Source organism: Phascolarctos cinereus, unplaced genomic scaffold, assembly GCF_003287225.1.
Source record: "Phascolarctos cinereus isolate Bilbo 61053 unplaced genomic scaffold, phaCin_HiC Scaffold_2;HRSCAF=192, whole genome shotgun sequence".
In the NCBI taxonomy this organism is placed as follows: Eukaryota; Metazoa; Chordata; class Mammalia; order Diprotodontia; family Phascolarctidae; genus Phascolarctos; species Phascolarctos cinereus.
Window position 1 is genome coordinate 170,694,388 of NW_027555625.1, and position 22,681 is coordinate 170,717,068.

The 22,681-nt window shown below is 38.1% G+C and overlaps 1 protein-coding gene across 6 annotated transcripts in view; it reads right to left on the reverse strand.

The window, feature by feature from the left end:
* PLCB4 (phospholipase C beta 4) overlaps window positions 1–8,015 on the reverse strand; it is a 461,946-nt gene extending 453,931 nt beyond the window's left edge. For 2 of the 6 annotated variants that reach the window (XM_020985793.2, XM_020985777.2), the window contains exon 1: window positions 6,647–7,155. The gene's annotated coding sequence lies outside the window, so the exon portion shown is untranslated. Of the gene's footprint in view, window positions 1–6,646; window positions 7,156–7,887 lie in introns of those variants that run through there. The other 4 variants (XM_020985836.2, XM_020985833.2, XM_020985786.2 and 1 more) reach the window with 3 other exon arrangements.
* Between the last annotated feature and the right edge of the window lie 14,666 nt (window positions 8,016–22,681).

Consider the following 22,681-nt stretch of genomic DNA (forward strand, 5'->3'; position numbering starts at 1 on the left):
TAATATAATGCATAATATAATAATATAATAACAACATAGCACATTCTACAGTTATGCCACTGAACAAAGCCAAGCTCACTAGACTGCAATTCAAAGGCTTCATTTTCTTCCCTTGTCTAACAATTAGGCCATCTATACTTCTCAAATCCCATGGTAAATCTCTAGTTTTCCACAGTCTTTCAAAGCTCCTGTCAGTGGCTCAGCATCACATCTACCAGAATTCTCAGTACCTAAGGTTGTAGTTCATTTGACCCTGATGGCTTGAACTCATTAAATATAGGATAGCTAGGTATTCTCTTAATATCTTCGTATTTATTTGGGGTATCAACTCCCTATTAGCCAATTTTGTTCTGTCCTTTCCATTCCAAACATCATTGGCAAGAAAACAGAAGCAAAATAAAAGTTAAAGAGTAATATCTTCTCTCTGTCATCAGATATCACCTTTCCCCCACAGACCAAATGCTTATTTAATCTTCACCTTTCCCCCATAAATACTTATTGAAACTTCTCTCTTCTTTCAACATCTTCCTAAGTAGGTGGCACCTCAGTCAAGAAGTCTTTTTCTGATCTTCCCAGCTGTAAATGATCTCTTCCCCTTCCAACTTCTCATAATACTTAATTTTTATCTCTTCTTTGCATTTATATATTATAGCATATGATCATATGTTACATAACCTAGTCCTATACTAACATACACCAACCTTCTGGAGCTCTGGTTTTCATCTAACATCTTTGCATCCACATTACTTATCACAGTACTTTTTACAAGCAGATGTTTAATGTTCACTGAATTGAATTGCATTTTCTACTTCTCTCCCTCCTCTCTGTCTAAAACATAATAGAATGGAGATAGACATTAGTGTCTAAATTCAAGGCTTAGCCAAGCCTATTTCCCAGTCTCCAATTCCCATTTCAACCCCAAATTCATAGGTTAGCAACTAAAATATTTAAGGAATGTAGGAAACTAGCTTGTCATAACCTAACACTTTGGTCCAAAAACATTTCACCACAGAAACCACAAGGGTGAAACAAAAGGTCCACGAATAACAACTCGACCTGCTCCTACTTTCTCCTAGGGCAAAATGTAATAAAAATTGTGTTGAGTTTTTCTTGGTTTGGATAAATAATAGTATATAGTCACTATAGTGTTAAACTGTTTGTATTTTTTTGTTTTTGATTGCTGAAATGAGCCCACAGTGGAAAAAATACATATGGAAGAAAGGGGCAAACATATGCTTCACGTGACATTATTTTGGACCCTCGAGGAATTCTGCAAATCGCCTGAGAATGATTTGGAAAACCACAACACTAAAATCTGCCACATCATATGCTACCTTACTGTCCTTAAAGCACTAATCATATATTACCTTACTGTCCTTAAAGCACTAATATAATCTGCCAAAAGCATCTTACTAACATGGAAGAACTAATATCCTTGGGGATGTAAATTATATTGGGAAATTATAGAATTTAAAACTTTTAAGAATTGAGCTAATGATCCCCCACCCCCTGCTCAAATATTATCAAAAAAGGTTGGGTATTTTAAAGGGCAATCTGTCATTTTTCTGGTAGTGCATAAGTAAGATATAAAATTTTCCCAGGAGAATCCTAGGGAGAAGTAGGCTGTTGCTTTTTTTTAACCTGCCCAGAAATTGCTGGAATTCACTCAATTTCCTTTGTGAGACCAGATCAACCTTGACTGGCATCATAGTATATTATATGTTAGGGGGGAAAGACACAGGAAGCAATTTACTTCCAAGGGAAATGATCCATCATGTAAAGTTATGGGTGCATCAGAAGTCTCTATTTGAATATGACTGGTTCTTTCATCAAATTTCTCCCAATGTATTTTTCTCCTATTTTCAATGAAAATCATTTAAGTTAAAGAACCAAAAACATATCCTAGTTGTCCAAGTAGAAAAATGTATTTTTTAAAAATTATTGGATCTCAATGTGGAAAATGTTTAAGCTCAAGGGCAATTCAGTAAAAGGAATATGTAATTACCTAGTACTGAGCACACTGGAGAACAAATGTGGATCTGGGGAGCACGAAGGGAGGTATGAAAGAAAAGCTGCAGAAGAGAAGTCACTTTTGAGAGGGTCTGAGAATGTTAACGAGACGTCTCACTGGGTGAGAGATTTTCAAAGAACCTTTTGCTAAGTAGTAGGTGGAAGAAGAATTTCAAATAAACCTACCCAGGATTTATTTCCCTTTAGACACTTTTTGTCCTGTAAAAAGAAGGAAAAGGAAATACTTGAAAAAGACCAAAAAAAAGTCAACCTTTTAATCAAGTCCTCCTTTGGATAGGGGCAACTGGGTGGCACAGTGGATATAGTGCAGGGCCTGGAGTCAAGAAGACTCATCTTTGTGAGTTCAAATCTGGCATCAGATACTTACTAGCTGTGTGCCCCAGGGAAAGTCACTTAAACCTGTTTGCCTCAGTTTCCTTATCTATAAAATGAGCTGGAGAAGGAAACAGCAAACCACTCCAGTATTTCTGTCAAGAAAACCCCAAATGGGGCCATGAAGAGTCAGAAATGACTGAACAACAACAAAAACCTTTGGATGTATGACTTTACAGCACTGACTCAAATGTTAGGTCATGCTGATTTTTACCATTTGTATAAACTACACCGTGTTTTTAGCATATGAAAGGCTTCCAAAAGCTTGAAATTATAGCCAACTTTTCACTACTATTTTTTTTCCAACTGTAGGATGAGAGCCTTGTAAAAAAAAAAATACTGTCATTTCATTTTGTTAACCCATACTTAATTCTGACAATGACAATACAAACTTCTCTCTAACTCACTTGACAAGCCATCACCCATGACGCCCATTGTGTCCTGAATTATTCTGGCTTCATATCCGATATTTCTTTCTACCAAGCTAATGAATCACAGCTTCAGGACCTGAGAAATCACTGTTTCATTCTCAGGCATAACTGAGTAAAAAGCTCTTCTAGTAGTTAAAATATGCACTTGTGTTTTAAAAGTTACACGCTGTCTCAAAGGGATGACTATTAAATGGATGGAATGTTGAGGAAGGTGAGAAATGTGCATGTAATTTTATCGTACTGGTTAAGTATTACAGCTTTATCATGTATTGGTAAATAAAGACTGCATTTACAACCACGGTCAATATTTGATCACCAAGAGCAAAAACTACAGGAAGGTCACTTTGCCAACTGGTACAGGTTAAGAGCTCTATTTCCCCCACTCTCCCAATTTCTTAAGAGATCAAGAAGGCACAAAAACCACTGTTTTATTTTTGCAGAAAAACAAAGTATTTTAAGAACTAGCATTAACTTCAGTCTGAATACACTCAAAAGTTTATCTATTAGCTCTGACCTCATTATGCCCACCAGCTTCGAGGGTATGGAAGTTCATGGTACTACAATATTCACTTCAGTTCTCAATTGTTTGTTGGAAATCAGGACTCAGTCTTTATTGCCAATTATCATTAACTTTTTCTGTCATCTCAATAGTGGTTGCAATTGAAAATCACTTTGGCATTTGTATGACTAACTTCATGTTTCAAAAATATGTTCAGAACAAAGCCAATGGTTGAAAATATCCACGAAGACTTAACATTTTTTGTGGTTATGATATTTAGCCACTCACATACAATACAATAGTTTTCACTGTCAGCATGTATGTGCACGCACACACACACACACACACACACACACACACACACAGTTAAAAAAAACCTTAGTGCGGTTATACTTAATGCTTAGTGCTATATACACATTCACAGAAGCTTCTTTGAGTTTAGCTGAGATAGCAGAAAATTAATTCAAATTATTTTAAAAAAAATTTTAATACTGTTAGATGTTTTAAAATGTGATATTCTATATACCACAGATGAATATTCCAACCACAAACGGGAACAAATCAAGCCAGCTGAACACTTATCATTCTAAGATATTATATTTTTAAAAAGAATTGCAAAATAGTATTTAAACCACCTAAAAATTAAACTCAAATGTTTGGGGAAACAGCATGAAATTTTAAGGAAGCAAAGATTCATCATTTCAATTACTTTTACCTCATAGACAACATCCTAAGATGGATTTAACATCCTACTAGCAAAACTCCATGTTCATTAGTATGCTAAATATTACAGACATATGCTGCAAAATCATCAGTATGCATTAATCTTTAAAAGCTGGACGTGTTTTTGGAAAAGGTGAAATAACAGAGTAATAAGTACTATCTCAATTTGAGAAAGACTTAAATAATTTTTCAAATCTGGAAATTTTCCTTTAAAAGGCTGTCATTATATGCTGTTCACTATTACCTTTTTGAAATATTTCTTTCTCTCATTCATAATGTATCCAAAAACACTACCTAAAATAAGGATTTCAGGTTATATATGAGGTTAAAGGCACCCACACTTTCAGGCATACAAAGGCAAAAACATAGGAAACTACTCTGGAGCTCTTTCACGTGGGTGTGCATTTCTAAAATAAAAAAGTATTATCACTCCAACAGAATAAGTCTGCTAAATGATCAAGTCAGACTTGAAATTCTGTTTTGACAGTTTCACCAGAGATCCTCAGAAACACAAAGATGTTTAGTGATATGAATGAAGATGAAGTAAAACTGATGTTGAAAGGACAATAAAGTTTGTGAAGATTTATCTCTTAGTATATGCCACATCTAAGGGCATACCAGATTACGCATGGACTGTGGTTAGTTTTTCCATCATAGTGTGGTACTCAAGTTTAATATATTAATATATAATCACTCAGAACTGCTAGTCCATTTTTGAAGTAAATTTCATAATATTCGATGGTCTCATTGGGGGTGGGAAATAGTTTGTTTAAATACAAAAGTCTTTTGAATATCTGCAGCTCAATGAGGTTAATCTAAACTACACATACATTTTATATATGTGTAGGTATGATGTATACTTACATATATAGTTTCATACATATGTGTATATATTGCTTCATAAATATATGCATATAAATATCTGGAAGTGTAATTCTATTTTATAGGGAAAAAAATCTGGTACTTTAGTTTACATACTATAATCTGAACGCCGTAAGCCACATGTTGTTACATAAGACTTTATTTTCTTTCATAACAGATGATAAATCAGTGATATAGTTGTATACCATTACCAAGAAGATCAAAGATTATAAAATACTATACTCAATGGGCAAAATACATTCATCAATCTGGCCATATTATAGCATTCTGGAATAAAGTTACAATTCCACATAGCTTTGTATGCAGTATTTTTCCTCATCCCTGAAAGCACAGTTTGTTTGTTTATTTTCCCAGAATTTTTTTAATCCCTCTTTTTATACTGAGGTAATATGATTATTTACTTATTTTCCTTATTTTTTTGAAGCTAATTCTGCCAGAAAAGTGAAATTCAATTCAATTTTGTTTCCAGATGTAAGACAGACCACAAATGATGGTCAAACATAATTAAGAAACAGGTGTCTCTAGGATACACATATCTAACTGAAACAACACATCATATGTTGTGCTGGGGGGGGGGAGTTGCAACTACAAATGCTTTCAAATATCACACACCTGATTTAGAAAAAAAAAATGATATACAAGAGGAATACAGTTGGGCACGATATGTCTTTGTGAAAATAAGAAAATGGCACATTTGCATTTCAGAATACAACATCCTAGCCCTAGTATGTTCTTTACTAATCCAAAGTTATATTGAAAAAAAAATCACACTGATAGATTAGAAACTGAAGTATTGCACAAGTTACTCTATAATTAGTAAAAATAATAAAATGCTAATTCTTTAAAACAACACAATCGTCAGAATCCTTTCAATTGCTACAAGGTAGAACTTATGGTCCAAAACTGTGCTTACCCAACATTCGCCCAGTTTTGTTTTTTATTATGAACAACACAGACAAGGTTATTTTAATTGGAAATGGTCAGTCCTTCCTCTTAGCTTCCTCAAAAGATACACATAGATGTCAATTTACATACGTTGAAGAAGGCCAACTATTTTTAACAAAAATAGCCAGATAAACGCCAAGCCCAAGCTATTTCCAGATCATAAGATGGTAAACGTCTGGACTGAGTCTGCGGAAACAAAGTAGGCGAAAACTAAAGAGGAAGGGGGTGGGGAGTGGGGATGGGAACGGGGGGTTCCCTTCTTTCCGACGGAGCAGTGCGACTCTGCCTGGCATCTGCATAGGTTCAGAAAAAGACACATCCGTGAGTGAGTGTGTGTGTGCGTGCACCATACTAACCCAATAAACAAATAAAACCCTGCGGCAAGGGAGGGAGCATCCTCAGGCTTTCAGGGCATGAACCGAAACCTAGTCTACCTGTCACTTGTCTTTTAACTCCAGCCCTCCAGCGCCTGCAAGAGATCTCTATTCACTGCCCGGAAACGGACTTCGGAGGTTTTGTTTCCCTTTTGTTTATCACTATTATTATTCTTTGGCCCCGAAGCTCCTGTTTGCCCAGCCGCTTACCGTCTCCCTTCCCCCGCAAAAAAAAGAACTCCCTAATGTCCCCCAACCATCCTGTTTTCTCCCCCCACCCCGTACTCCACCATCCCCCGTCACAGAGAGCCACTAGGACCGAGAAGAGCGGCTTCCCTCGCAAGCCCCCAAACCAATAATCCCTCTCCCCCAAGCGCTCGGATCCTTACATCAGCCGGAGGGGCGGTGGGTGGGTTTCTCTAGTGCCAGCGTCTTGCAAATGGATGGTGGCAGCGCTGGGCACCGGCGGTCCTCTCCGGCCGCTCGGGGCTCTCGCGCTCTGCGTGTGTATGCCTCTGTCTGTGTGTGTGTGTGCGTGTGTGTGTCTCTCTCTCTTTCTCCCTTTCTCCTCTCTCGCCCTCCCTCCCTCCCTCTCTCTCTCCTTGTTCTCTCCTCCTGGCTTAAGAGCCAAAGCTTTCTACTTGCAACCCAAACCTGCCCAGGCTACGGAGCATGCCCAGTTTGGCTGCTGGGAGCCACTTAGAGCGGGTTAGCAATGTGCGGATTCTCCTGCTACTCCTGTTCCTCCTCCTCCTCCTCCTCCCCGGTTTAGGGAAACGTCGGGGCTAGGAGGAGGGAGAGTAAAGAAGGGAAGAGCGAGCCTCGTGGTGGGAATAGTTAGGTGCCCGGCCTGGAGCCTGATCCCAGGACCAAGCCCCAGAATGTCTCGGGGTGGGGGGGCTGGCAGGCAAGGGGTGGGCGTAGGAGAGGAGGTGGGCGGGGCGCCCCGTCTGGGGAAGCAGACGGTCCAACGCGATGATACGTTTCTACTCGGGGGGGGGGAGTTGGGGTGCGGGGGAGGGGGGGTGTGCGTGTGTGTATGTGCCTGCCCCTTCCCCTCGTGTGTGTATGTGTGTGTGTGTGTTGTGCCTGCCTTCTCTCCTCCGCTCCCTCCAGCCCTGGCTCTCCGCCCCCGTCTCTCGCACCCCCCCCCCCGGGCAGGTGTGTGTGTCTAGTCTGGGTCATTCCTAGGGAACCTCGAGCGGGCAGCGCCAGCGGTTCTCTACTGCTGGGGGATTGGCTAAACCGGGGAGTGCCGTCATGACCGTGGGAAGAGAGGCAGAGCGCCCCGAGGGGATTCTGGGGGGCGTGCTGGGCGGGGGTGCGGGGAGAGAATGGATGGGAATCACGTGTGAACACACATATTAAAGCCACAGCGGGGTGGGGGCCGGCGCTAAGGGATGGCCGGATGGCTACGACAGCTCCAGATTAACGAATGCAGAAGAGGGACACTAAAAAGGGGGGAGGGGGGAGGGAAATCTGACTCTAGTACCCGGGGTGCACGTTGGCTGGGAAACCCGTGCTCCCCAGTACTACTTTGCCCCTTAAGAACAATCCTCCCTCTCCGCACTTAGGGGTAAAGATGGGTGTGGAAGGGGAAGAAGATGGAGAGCATTTGAATTAAACTCACAGTGCTCTAGAAATTGCCTTCGCCCCCGTATCCTGCTCACATTTTCAGACCTCATCCTTTCAGGCTACATCCATGTATTGAACCTACACTTTCTCCGCCTCCTGCGCTTCTCTCTCTTACTCAATCAACCACTATCCTTGTTCCTACTCTTTCCCCTCCTCCCTCCGCTGGCCACCAAAACCCCGGGAAGTGGGACCTGCGCATTGTAAACTCCTTAGTGGCGCTCACAATCGAACTGGGCATGCTCAATAACCGGAGAAGGTTTTTTTTTTTTTTTTTTGATTGCCAGGAGGGGGGAAAAATGCAGACACCTGTAGTAATATAATCGAGGAAGAATTGCAGGTGAAAACAACTGCCTAGGCTCAGAAGCAGGATCGGCTTTTTATCTTGTCTCAAGTTCCAGTTCTCACGTCCTGCCCCTTTGTAGGATGGGGCAGGGAAGATTCAGAGAAACATGCAAAACAGCAGTCAGTTCTTAAAGTAGAGGGGTCTAGGTACCAAATTATTTTCTCCTAGTCTCGTTTTTGTGCTTCTTATGCTTCTTATGCTTTCTTCTGTGTGTCTGTATCTATACAGGCAAATGAAAAAACCCGACTAGAATTTTTTTCTGTAACAGAATGTCAATAAATTACATGAATAGAAGGAATTGAACCTTTGCATCTGACAGTGTTCAGGGAATTAGACTAAAGATACTGATTGACCCGCAGGCCAATGCTCAGAATGTATATGCATGCCTACTGTATTGAAGGTATATATGGGTGTGTGTATGTAACCACACCCACAGATACTTCTGTTTATCTGCATATAAATATATATATATATATATATATATATATATATTAACTAGATCTATCCACCAATGTATCTGTACACCAACTCTTGTCATAGATGTGTATGTGTATTACCCACTCCCTAAGTATCTGCATACAGATGTGCTATGTGCAATGTTCTGTGTATTTTGTCTGTTGTTGATGCTTGGTAATCAGAGATAATTTATCTGAAACATCCAAATGTAACCTGTCATAATGGCGTAAACCAGCCTCTGGAGTCAGGGTGGAATGTTGTATATTCCTAATATTCAATTCTGGGTGTTAAAAATTTGTAAACCAATCAACAATTTTTTTTTCTGTTTGGCTTTCTAATATAATGTAAGTTACCCCAAAAATCATTTCAAGTGAAGGAAAGTCCTAATAAAAATTTAATGGAAAAGAGAGGGAATAGGATAATCAGCACATATACTTAGGGTTGGATCTGCTGAAGGAAAAAAAATACTACATAATTAGTCTATTCAGAAATAGGTTACTGGCCTCTAGTGTTCTGTTCATAAAGTAATATATTCATCATCGCTACTAAAGTACAAACCAGAAGTTTGTTAGTTAACCAGAAGTTAACTTCTTTGACTCAGCTATCTACTTCATTTACTTTGCAGTTTTTAAAGATGAGATAGACAATAAATTGCAACGATATGTAATCCCCAGTTTCAAAGTCCATTGGTATGGAATTGTCCTTACTGGTGAAGATCAATGCCCTTAGTCTGCTTCAAGGGCGTGGGTGTAGTTGGTGAGAGTAAGAGACAGGTTTAGTTTCTTCTGGCTTCCAGCTTCAACAGAGAAGATGGAAGAGGTCAACTCCATTTCAGGTTGCTGAAGGAAAAGACTCAAGGAACTTCCCCTTGGATGAGACCTAAGACACTCTTGCTTTCACTGTTACTTTACTCCCAAATAGAGAGCGCCTTCATAATGTGTTGTCGGGTATATATTTTACTACTTTGTCAGATTACTGTTTTGCTATAAGAATTGTATAAATGAGTTTCTTGGATAACTGCTATATGTGTTCGTTGTGAAAAGGGGTCAAGTCTTTGGTATGTAAACATATAAAACTTGGTGTCCTACTTCCCCCTATAATGGAACAATAATCAGAAACTAGATTAAACCTGAAAAATATATCCCCTAGACCAGGATTGGAGAACCTGTGGCCTTCTAGGTTCTTGGCTGCAGCCTTTTGACTGAATAAAAGTTTTGCAGAACAAATCCTTTTATTAAGGGGATTTGTTCTGTGAAGTTTGGATTTAGTCAAACAGCTGCACTTGAGGCCTAGAGGGTCACATGTGGCCTTGAGGCCACAGATTCCCTACCCTGCCCTAGATTAACAATATTTAAGGGAGCAGATAGATATAATTCTAGCCCAGTGACCCCTTTCTCTAAGGATAGCAGAGTGGCCTCTACTCCCAACCTCCTGCTTTTTCTCCTGGAAGGAATTCAAGTCTTCCTTGGAGAAGAGTAAGAGAAGAAGAGGTTATAGATATCTATTTTGCCTTCTTTCCAGGCACACAACCCCTCCATGGTACATGCTTAGGGACAACCCTCCTACAAATAGAATGTAAGTCCCTTGAGGGCAAGGACTGTATCTTTGTTTGAATTTCCTTTTTATCTCTGTATCCTTACTGCCTTAAAAAGTGCCTGGCACTAGCCATACCACATCTTAAATTGTATTATAAAGTAGCAATCATCAAAACTACTTGGTACTGTCTAAAAAATAGAGTGGTGGATCAGTGGAATAGATTAGGTATAGAAGACATAGCAGTCAATGACTATAGTAATCTACTGTTTGATAAACCAAAGACTCCAGCTTCTGGGATAAGAGCTCACTATTTGACAAAAACTGCTGTGAAAGCTGGAAAATGGTATGGCAGAAACTAGGCATAGACCAACATCTTAAACCGTATACCAAAATAAAATCAGAATGGGTACACAATTTAGATATAAAGGCTGATACTATAAGCAAACTGGGAGAGCAAGGAATAATTTACCTATCAGATTGATGAAGAATGGAAGAATTTATGACCAAATAAGAGATAGAGAACATTATAAAATGCAAAATGAATGATTTTGATTACATTAAATTGAAAAGGTTTTGCACAAACAAGGCCAATGCAACCAAGATTAGGAGGGAAGCAGAAAAATGGGAAAGCATTTTTACAGGCAGTGTCTCTGATAAAGGCCTGATTTCTAAAATATGTAGAGAATTGGGTCAAATTTATAAGAATACAAGTGTTCCCCAATTGATAAATGGTCAAAGAATATGAACAGGCAGTTTCAGATGAAAAAATTAAAGCTATCTATAGTCATATGAAAAAATGCTCTAAATCACTATTGATCAGAGAAATGCAAATCAAAACAACTCTGAGGTACTACATCACACCTATCAGATTGGCTAACATAACCAAACAGGAAAATGGTAAATGCTGCAGAAGATGTGGGAAAATTGGAGCACTAATGCATTGTTGGTGGAGTTGTGAACTGATCCAGCCATTCTGGAGAGCAATTTGGAACTATGCCCAAAGGGCTCTAAAATTGCATACCCTTTGACCCAGCAATACCACTTCTAGGACCCACATGTACAAAAATAATTATAGCAGCTCTTTTTGTGTGGCAAAGAATTGGAAGAGGTGATGCCCCATCAGTTGGGGAATGGCTGAACAAGTTGTGGTATATGAATTAATTGAATATTATTGTGCTATAAGAAATGATGAGCCAGCAGACTTAAGAAAAACCTGGAAAGACTTAAATGAACAGATGCTTAGTGAAATGAGCAGAACCAGGAGAACATTGTACAGAGTAACAGCCACAATGTACAATGACTAACTTTGATAGACATATCTCTTCTTGGCAATGCAAGGATACAAGACAACTCCAAAGGACTCATGATGGAAATGCTCTCCAAATCCAGAAAAAGAACCGTGGAGTCTGAATGCCAATTGAAGCATATTATTTGCTCTTTTTTTTCTTTTTTTGTTTGTTTCTTCTTTCTTGTGGTTTCACCCACTAGTTCTAATTCTTTTTTACAATGTGACTAATGTGAATATAGGTTCAATATGAATGTAAATGTAGAGCCTATGTCAAATTGCATGCCATCTTGGGGTAGGAGGAGGAGAGAGATGGGGAGAAAATTTGGAACTCAAAATCTTATAGAAGTGAATGTTGAAAACTAAAAATAAGTAAATTTTTTAAGTGCCTGGAACATAGTAGGAGTTTGATAAATGTTTATAGAACAAATGTTTACTGAATGAAGAAGGTAGGTAGGGCAAGAATTGAGTCTTTTTTACAGATAAAGAAGCAGGCTCAGAAAGGTTGTGACCTCCCTATGGTCCCATGGGTAGTCAGATATTCATGTCTGCTTCCAACCCAGTGCTCTTTTCACTGTCATGATGTTTCTGTTTTCTATCCTTTGTATTTGAAGAGTTCTTATTAATCCTTCGAAGATTATAAGTTTAAGTTGTTATCAAGAATCCCTTGTAATGACAGAGAAACAGCTTAGTGTATGAAAAATGGTATAATAGGGGCAGCTAGGTGGCGCAGTGGATAAAGCTCCAGCCTTGGAGTCAGGAGGACCTGAGTTCAAATCCAGCCTCATACACTTACTAGCTATATGATCTTGGGCAAGTCACTTAACCCCAATTGCCTCACACCCCCCCTAAAAAAAAGAAAAGAAAAAGAAAAATGGTATAATAGAAGGAACACTAGGTTGTAGTTATAAAACCTAAGTTTTCATCCTGGTTCAGCCACTACCTATCTGTATGACCTTGAGCAAAGCAGGAATCCTCTGTTTCCTAATATCTAAAATATAGTTAGTCTAAATGATGTCACTTGTAGAAGGGACTGTATACTCCATGGAGCATGAAGAGGCCACACCAATAGAGTGTGGACTTAGTTCCCCTGGCAAATTTCAGGGAAATGCATGACTTAATGCTGAAAAACATTAGTGCTTTTTTCATCAAATCCTTGGTGTACTTTGATTCCTACACCTTTCCCTCTACCCCATGATGGCTGCAGAGGGGGAGGAGGATTCCTGAAAGCTTCATCAGAAAGAATTAGCCACTAAACCAGGAGGATTTGCTCAGTTGGTAGACATTTTAACTCCACCTTCTGGCTGTCTCTCCCAAACTTGTAGCATTTTACTTTTCCTCTCTAGGATTTCCCATGAAATCCAAAGTAGAATTGGTGAATTACATCCATATATGTGCTTGCCTGGGGTAAGTTTGGACATTAAAGTTCTGACTGCCTCTTCTGTTTGCTTCTTTCCCTGAACATAAGTGATTGAAGCTATTGTGTTGTTAAACAATTGCTCAGGAGAATGATGTTCTCCTTTGGAATTCTCTACAGATGGAATGGGCTGCCTTGGAAGGTGATGAAAATAGTTCCTTCCCTTTAATTGTAGGTATTCAAGCAGAGAAGAGACCTGATAGTTATAAACTCTATAAAAGCATAGATTTGCAAGAAATCTGTGATTCTGGACTGGTTGTTAGGGATGTTAAATTCCATGACCTTGCACTTTGCATCATTATCGAAACAATTATGCTGACTGTAGTTACATATATGGTTAAAAAAATAGCCTGATCGAAAATACTCAAAGCAAATAATCTTCTTTCTCTGCCTTGTGCTCTGGACATGTACTCTGTCTGAATGGCTAAACAGTATAATGGGCTTTCCTCCCCACCTAGATCCGCCAGTAAAGAGAAAATCTCAATTCTCCCATCCAAATCAGAAATTTAGTAACCAAAACAAACAAAACAAAACAAAGCAAACAAAAAAAAACCCCTAAAGAAGATTATGAGTCAAATAAGCCCTACCAAGAATTAGGGCAGTACTCTCTACCTGAAACCCATGTGTCATATTTTTAAAAGAACACCTGCAAACTGACCAATCATTTGAATACCTCCAAAACTCCCACTCCTTTATCAATTTCTTCTTAAGTATAGCCATGGGGCAATGCAATGTTGTTTGGAGTTTATCACTGAAATTCATTTAATCTGGGCTCAGAGGTAATTCCTCTGTCTCCTTCCCCCTTTCCTAGCCCCAAAATCTAGGGTTTTCTCTGTTGCATAATGGCCTTCAACCAGACATGAAATAAACCCCTCTGTTCATATTTAGTGAAATGGTTTTTGTTTTTTTCATATTACTCTAATGAATCTTAGGAATAAAGAAACATCCCTGAGGGAATCTCACTGTTTGGCTCCCCAACTTTGTAACACTCATGAAAATGGTCCAAAGAGTATGTTTATAATAATTAAAACAATGCCTACCACTTATATAGTACTTTTGGATTTGTGAAGTACACATATTCTTGCATTTAAGTCTCAAACAACCCTGTGAAGTAAATGCTAATATTACTCCCATTTTACAGATCAGGAATCCAAGGCCATAAGCAGTTTAGGGACTCATCCCAGGGTCATATAGCTAATAAAGATCTGATGCAGGATCTAAATTTAGGCCTTCTTAACTTTGAGCCCAACTTTCTATCTACTTGTTCCATCTAGAGGCCTCTTGAATGCCCATGGAAAAGTAGGGAAGTGAAGATGGCAGAGCAACAAGAAGCATTTCAGATGAGCTCCCCACAAAACTCCAGACATCTAGAAAACACACTAAACTAAATCCTGATGGGGAAATCCAGAGAAGGCATAGTAAGTCCTTTGTCTAACCTGGGTAAGCATAGGGAGACAGACAAAGCGGTCTGTGGGGACTGAGGACTGGGTCTAACCAGAAGCACGCACCATAGAGCACTACAACACACAGGGAGAGAATGTGCACTAGGACAGAGGAGGACCAAGACCCATATAGGTCACCTAGTGTAGTATGCAGAAATAGGTGCCAAATGCCTTTGGTTCCCAGTACTCAGTTCCAGTATGATGGACTAGACTTGGGCCTGGGGATGACATTCAGGACAGGAATGCTCAGAGTGGTATACTAAGAACAGAACAAGTTCAGAAGCAAGTAGCAATAGTGTGGTTTAGATCCCAGGAATGAAAGGGGTGTCAGTTCTGCCTCAATCTGAATCCTATGGAGGAGTAACCAGGTTAGGGATCCTAGGTCAAAAGGGAGCCTACAGTTCAGTCACTCTGAAATAGCAGACCTTCCCTGAAAGCTAATGGGGCAGAGTCCAGTATCAATTTATTGTTACTCCGTCCTAAGCCTAAGTCAGAAACTTGCAGAGCTCAGACTGGAGCAGGGGATGGCTGGGTAGTAATCAGGCTTTGCCTTGAATCAGACCACTTTGGAAGCACTGAAAATTGCAGGTCCCTGTTTTTCATCTGAGATCCTAGAATAAAATAACACTCAGTACCCCAAGAAAGCAGCAACAGGACCAGCCCAGACTTTCCATTCTGAAGAGGGCAAAGCACAGTCCTAACATCAAGTCAGAAGTTAGCAAGTATACTTGAAGAGTGACTAAACAAAAATAAAAATCCCACCATAAAGACCTATTATGTAGGTGGGAACGCTCAAAACACAAGGGCAGAAAAAGAATAACTACAAAACTTCTACAAACAAAAAAGCTTCAGAGTAAAACAAAACCTGGGCATAAATTCAACTATGATTCTTCAAAGAGATGAAATGGAAAAAAAAAAGGTTAAAAAATGAATTTGTAAATTAAATGAAAGTGCTTGAGGAAAAAATGGAAAAGAAATGAGAGCTGTGGAAGAAAGAATTGGGAAAGAAAGAAAGAAATGGAAAAGGAATTAATAACTTGGCACATGAGGTACAAAAACTTGCCCAAGCAACAAACTCCTAGAAAACTGGACCAATCTGAAGCTAATGACTTCATAAAACAACAGGAAATATTAAAACAAACTCAAAAAACTGAATAAATAAAAGAAAATGTAAGGTACCTCATAAGATGACCTGGAAAACAAGTCAAGTAAAAAAAATATATACATCTATCATTGGACTACCTGAATGCCATGAACAACAACAACAACAACAACAACAAAAAGCCTAGGCATCATATTTAAAGAAATCGTAGAAGAAAACTGGCCAGATCTCTTAGAATGAGAAGGCATAGTGGAAATAGAAAAGAATCTACCAGTCACCTCCTAAAAGAAACCCCCAAACAAAACTCCCGGAACATCGTAGCCAAAATCCAGGGCTTCGAAGTGAAAAAAAAAAATCAAAAGAGACCTGCAAACAGCCAGGAAGAAATTTAAGTACCAAGGAGCCACAGACAGAATCACACATAATTTAGTGGCCACCACTATAAAGAAGTAGAGAACTTGGAATATGATATTCCAGATGGAAATGATGTATATATAGGCTTACAGCCAAGAATAACTTAACCAGCAAAACTGAGTATAATCCTACGGGGGGGAAATGGATTTTTAATGAAATAGAGGACTTCTAAGCATTCCTGATGCTTTGAAGTTCAAACACAGGAGTGAAGAGAAACATAAAAAGGTAAATAACAATAATGATAATTGACTGAATAAGGATAAACTACTTCTATACTAATATAAGGTGATAATATATGTGCTTCTATGAGCCCTATCATCATCAGGGGTTATAGAGGGAATCTAATTTGATAAGACCTGGGAGTGGGTCTGTTATGTCTTGATGAACTTAAGAGAAGAATAGAAAGAGGGGAAGAGAAATATACAAGGGAGGAGAGAAAGGAAGGTTAAGGAAAATTATCTCACATAATTAGAGTGAATAAGTAGATATCTTTACAGATAAGGAAGGAAGGGGTGGGGAAGTGACTGACACTGAGCCTCACTATCATCTGAACTGGTTAAAGGAAAGATACTCACAAACATAGTTGGGTACAGATATACACTTTATTCAACAGAGAAATAGGAGGGAAAGGGAAGAAGGAAGAGAGGGCAGGTTAGGGATGGTATTAGTACCAAGCAAAATAAACCCTAAGGGTGTACAAAAATATAGCTCTTTTGAGGTGACAAAGAATTGGAATCTAAGGGGTTACGCAAAAATTGGGGGATGGATGAACAATTTATGGTATATAAATGTGTTAGAATACTATTGCATTGGTTTTTTTTTTTAAATGATGGAGGTGATGGTTTCAGAGAAAGGTGGGGAGATTTGTGTGAACTAATGCATAGTAAAATGAACAGAACTAGGAGAACAACAATTTTTACAATGACAGCAATTTGGTGAACATAAACAACTTTGAAAAAATTAGGAACTCTTATTAGTGTAATGATTGAATGTGATCCTAGGGGACTAATGATGAAACATGCTCCCTATCTCCTGACAGAGGAGAGAAGTGAAGAGTACAGGGTAAAAAATAAAATAAAATAAAATATGTACATGTACACATATACACACATACCTCTATATATGTGTGTGTATATTTACACACATACATATACGCATCATACAAGTATATATATATATATATATATATATTTATACATATACATATATATAAAATGGACAATGTAGAAAGGTGTTTTGATTGACTGTACCTACTTGTAATGGATTTTTTCTTTGGTTTTCAAGTGGGGCTGGAGGGTTGGTATGGGAGGGTAAGAAGGCAGCTTTTTGCTGACTGAAAAAAATTTTTTATATATATGTATATATATATATATATATATATATATATATAAAATATGTGTATATATATGTATACACATATACATATAATTTTTTAAAATGTTTGGGGGGGCAGCAATTAACACCTACAATTCCATTTAACCATTATTGAAATTAGGTTTTAGAAAGGAATATTTACTTCAAAAATATAGGAAGACCATATGTGAATATTTTCCCTCCTCCAACACCCTGAGGGCATATTCTTTTCTACTGAACCTCAGTTGGAGGGTGGGGGGAGAGTACACTCAAAACTTTACCAAATTCCAACATAATATTGGTCTCACCGAATTCATGTCCATATACAGCATAACCGAGCCTCTGTCTCAGGTACCCATGGCCTGGTCATTCTCAGAGGTTCCTTATTGCTCCTTTTTTCACTTCCCCATTTTGCAAAAGGGCCAAAGTACTACACTAACCATGAAACCTGTACTCTGGAACCCCCAAATGGTGAAGGAGGCTTCGCTCCTTTCGTATCTAGGGGCACTGAAACTATAATGGCTGCCAACACAATCTCTGGATCTAAAGGATGCCAAGGAGTCCTTTAGACCTCAGGTTACAGGCTCCATTCATTTCACCTGTTGCTGAGTTCCTCAAAGAGTTTTGAGGCAGAGACCATAGGTGGAGCTGAATAACCTTTTTGAATGCCTCTAAAGCAAGTTAAAGAATCTTTCCTTCACCACATTTAGTTGACCAGAAACAATAATCAAATGTCCACGCATGTTCCAATCTCTCCAAGGTACTTTCATTATACATCATCACAATTCTGTTGGAAATAGCTCCCTAGTGTCCTCATGAAGACACACCATCTACTCCCTAGTGTCCTCCATATGGAGACATCATCTGACCAGATTGATGGGGTCTTCAAATGTGCTAGCAGCTAAGTAATTATACTGTGTAGATCACTGGGCCTGGAGTCAGGAAGACCTGAGTTCAAATTGGGTTTCAGATACTAGGTCTGTGATCCTGGAAAAGTCATTTAACTTCTTATCTGACTAAATTTCCTCAACTGTAAAATGAGGATAATAATGTTGCCTACCTCCCTCCCCCAGTTGTTGGTTTGCAAATGAGGAAACTGAGGCACAGAGAGGGAAGTGACTTGCTCAGGAACAAATGATAGGATTTGAATTTAGGTATTCCTGACTCCAAGCCCAGTGCCCTATTCATCATTCCATACTACCTTACTTTTTTCACTTATCTTTCAACATGCCTGATATACTGTGCAAAACAAATTTGTTGTTCCTACTTACCTAATGTTTATGACAATATTGTGTGAAACAGCCTGAGAACATATGGCATATGTGCAATACTTAATGATCCTTTTCAACTATTCTTCATAATTGCTTTTATGTTTTATACTATTCTTTAATTGGGAGAAAATCAGTTTTGTAAGTAAAATGATGACTGTTTACTATTATTGTTATTCTGCGAAGACATAAGAAAAAACATTAACTTTCAATGTAAGTATCTAATGCACATTCAGCAAGACTGAATATTCTTTTATTTTCAAGGGCTTCTTATCTTTGGAATCATAACAAAATTGCAACCTAGTTGAGTATATTCTTCTTTTCCTCTTTAGTCCCAAACTTTATCTAAACACCATTCTTCGGCTTGCCTTTCCATATCTAACTAGCAGTGTGATAATCAAAATTCCAGGTCAGCATAAAATCATAAGGTTTTAGAGCTAGAAGAGACAATCAAAAATCACTTAGTCTAACCCCCTCACTTTATTAATGTAGAAACTGAGACCGAGAGTAATTAAATGACTCGCCCAAGGCCACAGATCTCCTAAGTATCATACCCAGGGTTTCCAACCTCTCAATCTGGAAGATATCAGATATGTCAATTTAACAGGTCTATTAACAAAAAAAGAGAAAGAATTGGTTTGAGAGTTGGAAATTGTGCTAATTGAAGAATTTGTGCTAAACAAATTCGCTTCTACACTAAAATTCTCTTTGGATTTTATAAACTCCTCCTGATCCACATTTCCTTTTCTAACCTATCCATAGATCTTATGAATACTTCAATTCAATTTCAATTAAGCAAGCTTTTATTAAGTACCTACTGTATGCAGGGCAATGTGGTAGTCTCTGGATATGAAGTATTAAAATAGAAACAGTTTGCCCTGAAGGACTTTATAATCTGGTAAGCTACGTACCCTAACAACTATAAAATAAATTAGAATATTAGAAGTCCATAAAAGTCAAACATATAGCAATGATTCTTAAACTGCTATCCAGGGATCTCTGGGCATCCCCAAGATACTTTTAGGAGGTATGTGAGGTCAAAACTATTTTTATTATAATGCTAAGACATTTTAATTCTGAACACTATAAATATCAATAGATATAACTCATATAAACATAAGTTCTTTGGAGTCATTGATAATTTTTAAGAGTGTGAAGGGGTCTCAAGACCAAAAAGTTTGAAGACCACTTCTCTATAATGTCAAGAGAGACTTAAGAGGGAAGGATCAGTTTATTCTGGAAAAGTTTCATGGCACCTGAGCTAAACCGTGAAACAAGGGAAAGATTTCAACATATGGAGGAATAAGGGAGATCCATATCAGGCAAAGGGGTTGGAGATGGAAATAGGATTTACGGGAGGGCACTCTGGCCATATGGTAGAGTGTGTGAAGTGGAATAATGTGAAATGAGGCAGAAAAAGTAGGTTGGAGCTTGATCATAAGGCTTTGAATATTCAGAAAAAGAGTTTTTTTCTTTTATTTTGTTTTGTATTTCTTTTATATTTGTATATATTACATATTTGTATTTTATTATTCCTTTTATTTTGTAATGAGAGCCAAAGATGGCTTCTGAGCAGGAGAGTAATATGTATTACAAACATTACTTTGATGGTGGTGAAACATCAATTGGAATGGAGGAGGACTGGGAGGGGGCAATCATTCAGAATATTGTAATAAACTACCATCTATTATAATAAAGGGTAGTTACCAACACATTGACAAAATGGCTCTAAAACTATAGAGAGTAGATATTTTAGACTCAAATGTAGACTAAAATCATTATAAGAAGTAGGTAAGGATTTTTATAAATGTATGTTTATACAATGGTAATAGAAAGAAAAGGCAAAAACAGCCTTAGCTGGTAAGGGGCTTACATGTAATGGGGAGTTAACCTGTCCATACATAAATACATAAAAGGAAAACAGAAAGCTCCAGACAAAGAGACCGGGAGAGGGAGAAAAGGAGGAAGTGAAGGAGGGGGAGAGATGGAAAGAAGAGAAGAGAAGAGAAGAGAAGAGAAGAGAAGAGAAGAGAAGAGAAGAGAAGAGAAGAGAAGAGAAGAGAAGAGAAGAGAAGAGAAGAGAAGAAAGGAAAGAAAGTAAGGATGTAATAGCTGGAAAGACAGATAAATGGGGGAAAGAAAGAAAGGATGTAAGACAGTTGGGAAGACAGAGAGAGAGGAAGAGGAAGAAGGAAGATGGGAAATGGGAGAAAAAGAGAGAGAGAGAGAGAGAGAGAGAGAGAGGAGAAGAAGAAAAGAGAAAAAAGAAAAAGGAAAGGAAGGAAGAAAGGATGTAAGACAGCTGGACAGTTTTTCAAATTGATATGTAAGAATTCCAATAATGATTTTCTGGATTTGTTGTTTACAGACTTGGAAAAATTGATTATTAATATGAAATTTTTAATTTTTTAATTTTTAATTTTTTTATTAATTTATTTTGAATTATCAACAATCACTTCCACATGCTTTTGAGTTTCAAATTTTTCTCCCCCTCCCTCCCCACCTTCCTCCCCAAGGCAGCGTGCAGTCTGATATGGACTATACATATATATTCCTATTAAACATATTTTCACGTTAGTGATGCTGTAGGTAAGAATTAGAACCAATAGGAGGAACCACCAGAAAGAGAAAACAAAACACAACAGAAGAAAAAAAAAAGTAAGTGGTATGCTTCAGTCTGCATTCAAACTCTAGAGTCCTTTCTTTGGATATGGATAGCATTTTCCATCACGAGGCCTTTGGAGATGTCTTAGATCAATGTATTGCTGAGAAGGGTAAAATCTATCAATATTAGTCATTGCACAATGTGGCTGTTACTGTGTACAATGTTCTCCTGGTTCTGCACACTTCACTGAGCATCAGACCATACAAGTCTTTCCAGGTTTTTCTGAAGTCAGCCTGTTCATCATTTCTTATAGCACAATAGTATTCCATTATATTCATATACCACAATCGATGGGCATCCTCTCAATTTCCAATTCTTTGCCACTACAAAAAGAGCTGCTATAAATATTTTTGTACATGTAAGTCCTTTTCCCATTTGTATGATCTCTCTGGGATGTAACCCTAGAACTGCTGTTTCTGGGTCAACGGGTATTCACATTTTTATAGGCTTTTGGGCATAGTTCCAAATTGCTCTCCAAAATGGTTGGATCATTTCACAACTCCACCAACAATGCATTAGTGTTCCAATTTTCCCACATCTTCTCCAATATTTATCATTTTCCTGTTTTGGCCAATCTGATAGGTGTGATGTGGTACCTCAGAATTGTTTTGATTTGCATTTCTTTAATCAATAGTGATTTAGAGCATTTTTTATTCACCTGAGAACTGCCTATTCATATCATTTGACCATTTATCATTTGGGGAATGACTTGTATTCTTGTACTCCTTGCTCTCCCAGTTTGCTTACAGTATCAGCCTTTATATCTAAATCATGAACCCATTTTGACTTTATTTTGGTATATGGTGTTAGATTTTGATCAGCACCTAGTTTTCCCAGCAGTTTTTGTTGAAGAGTGAGTTCTTATCCCAGAAGCTGGAGCCTTTGGGTTTATCAAATAATAGATTACTATAGTCATTGACTACTGTGTCTTGTATACTTAACCTATTCCACTGATCCACCACTCTATTTCTTAGCCAGTACCAAGCAGTTTTGATGATTGCTGCTTTATAATACAATTTAAGATCTGGAATAGCTAGGCCACCTTCCTCTGCATTTCTTTTCATTAGTTCCCTTGATATTCTGGACCTTTTGTTCTTCCAAATGAATCTTCTTATTATTTTTTCTAACTCTGTAAAATAATTTTTGGTAGTTTGATTGGTATGACACTGAATAAGTAAATTAGCTTAGGTAGGATTGTCATTTTTATTATATTAGCTCGACTTACCCATGAGCAACTGATGTTTTTCCAATTATTTAGATCTGATTTTATTTGTGTGAAAAGTGTTTTGTAATTGTGTTCATAGAGTTCCTGGGTTTGTTTCAGTAGGTAGACTCCTAAATATTTTATAATGTCTACAGTAAGTTTAAATGGATTTTCTTTCTATCTCTTGCTGTTGGGCTTTGTTGGTAATATATAGAAATGCTGATGATTTATGTGGGTTTATTTTATAGCCTGCAACTTTGCTAAAGTTGTTTATTATTTCAAGTAGTTTTTTACTTGATTCTCT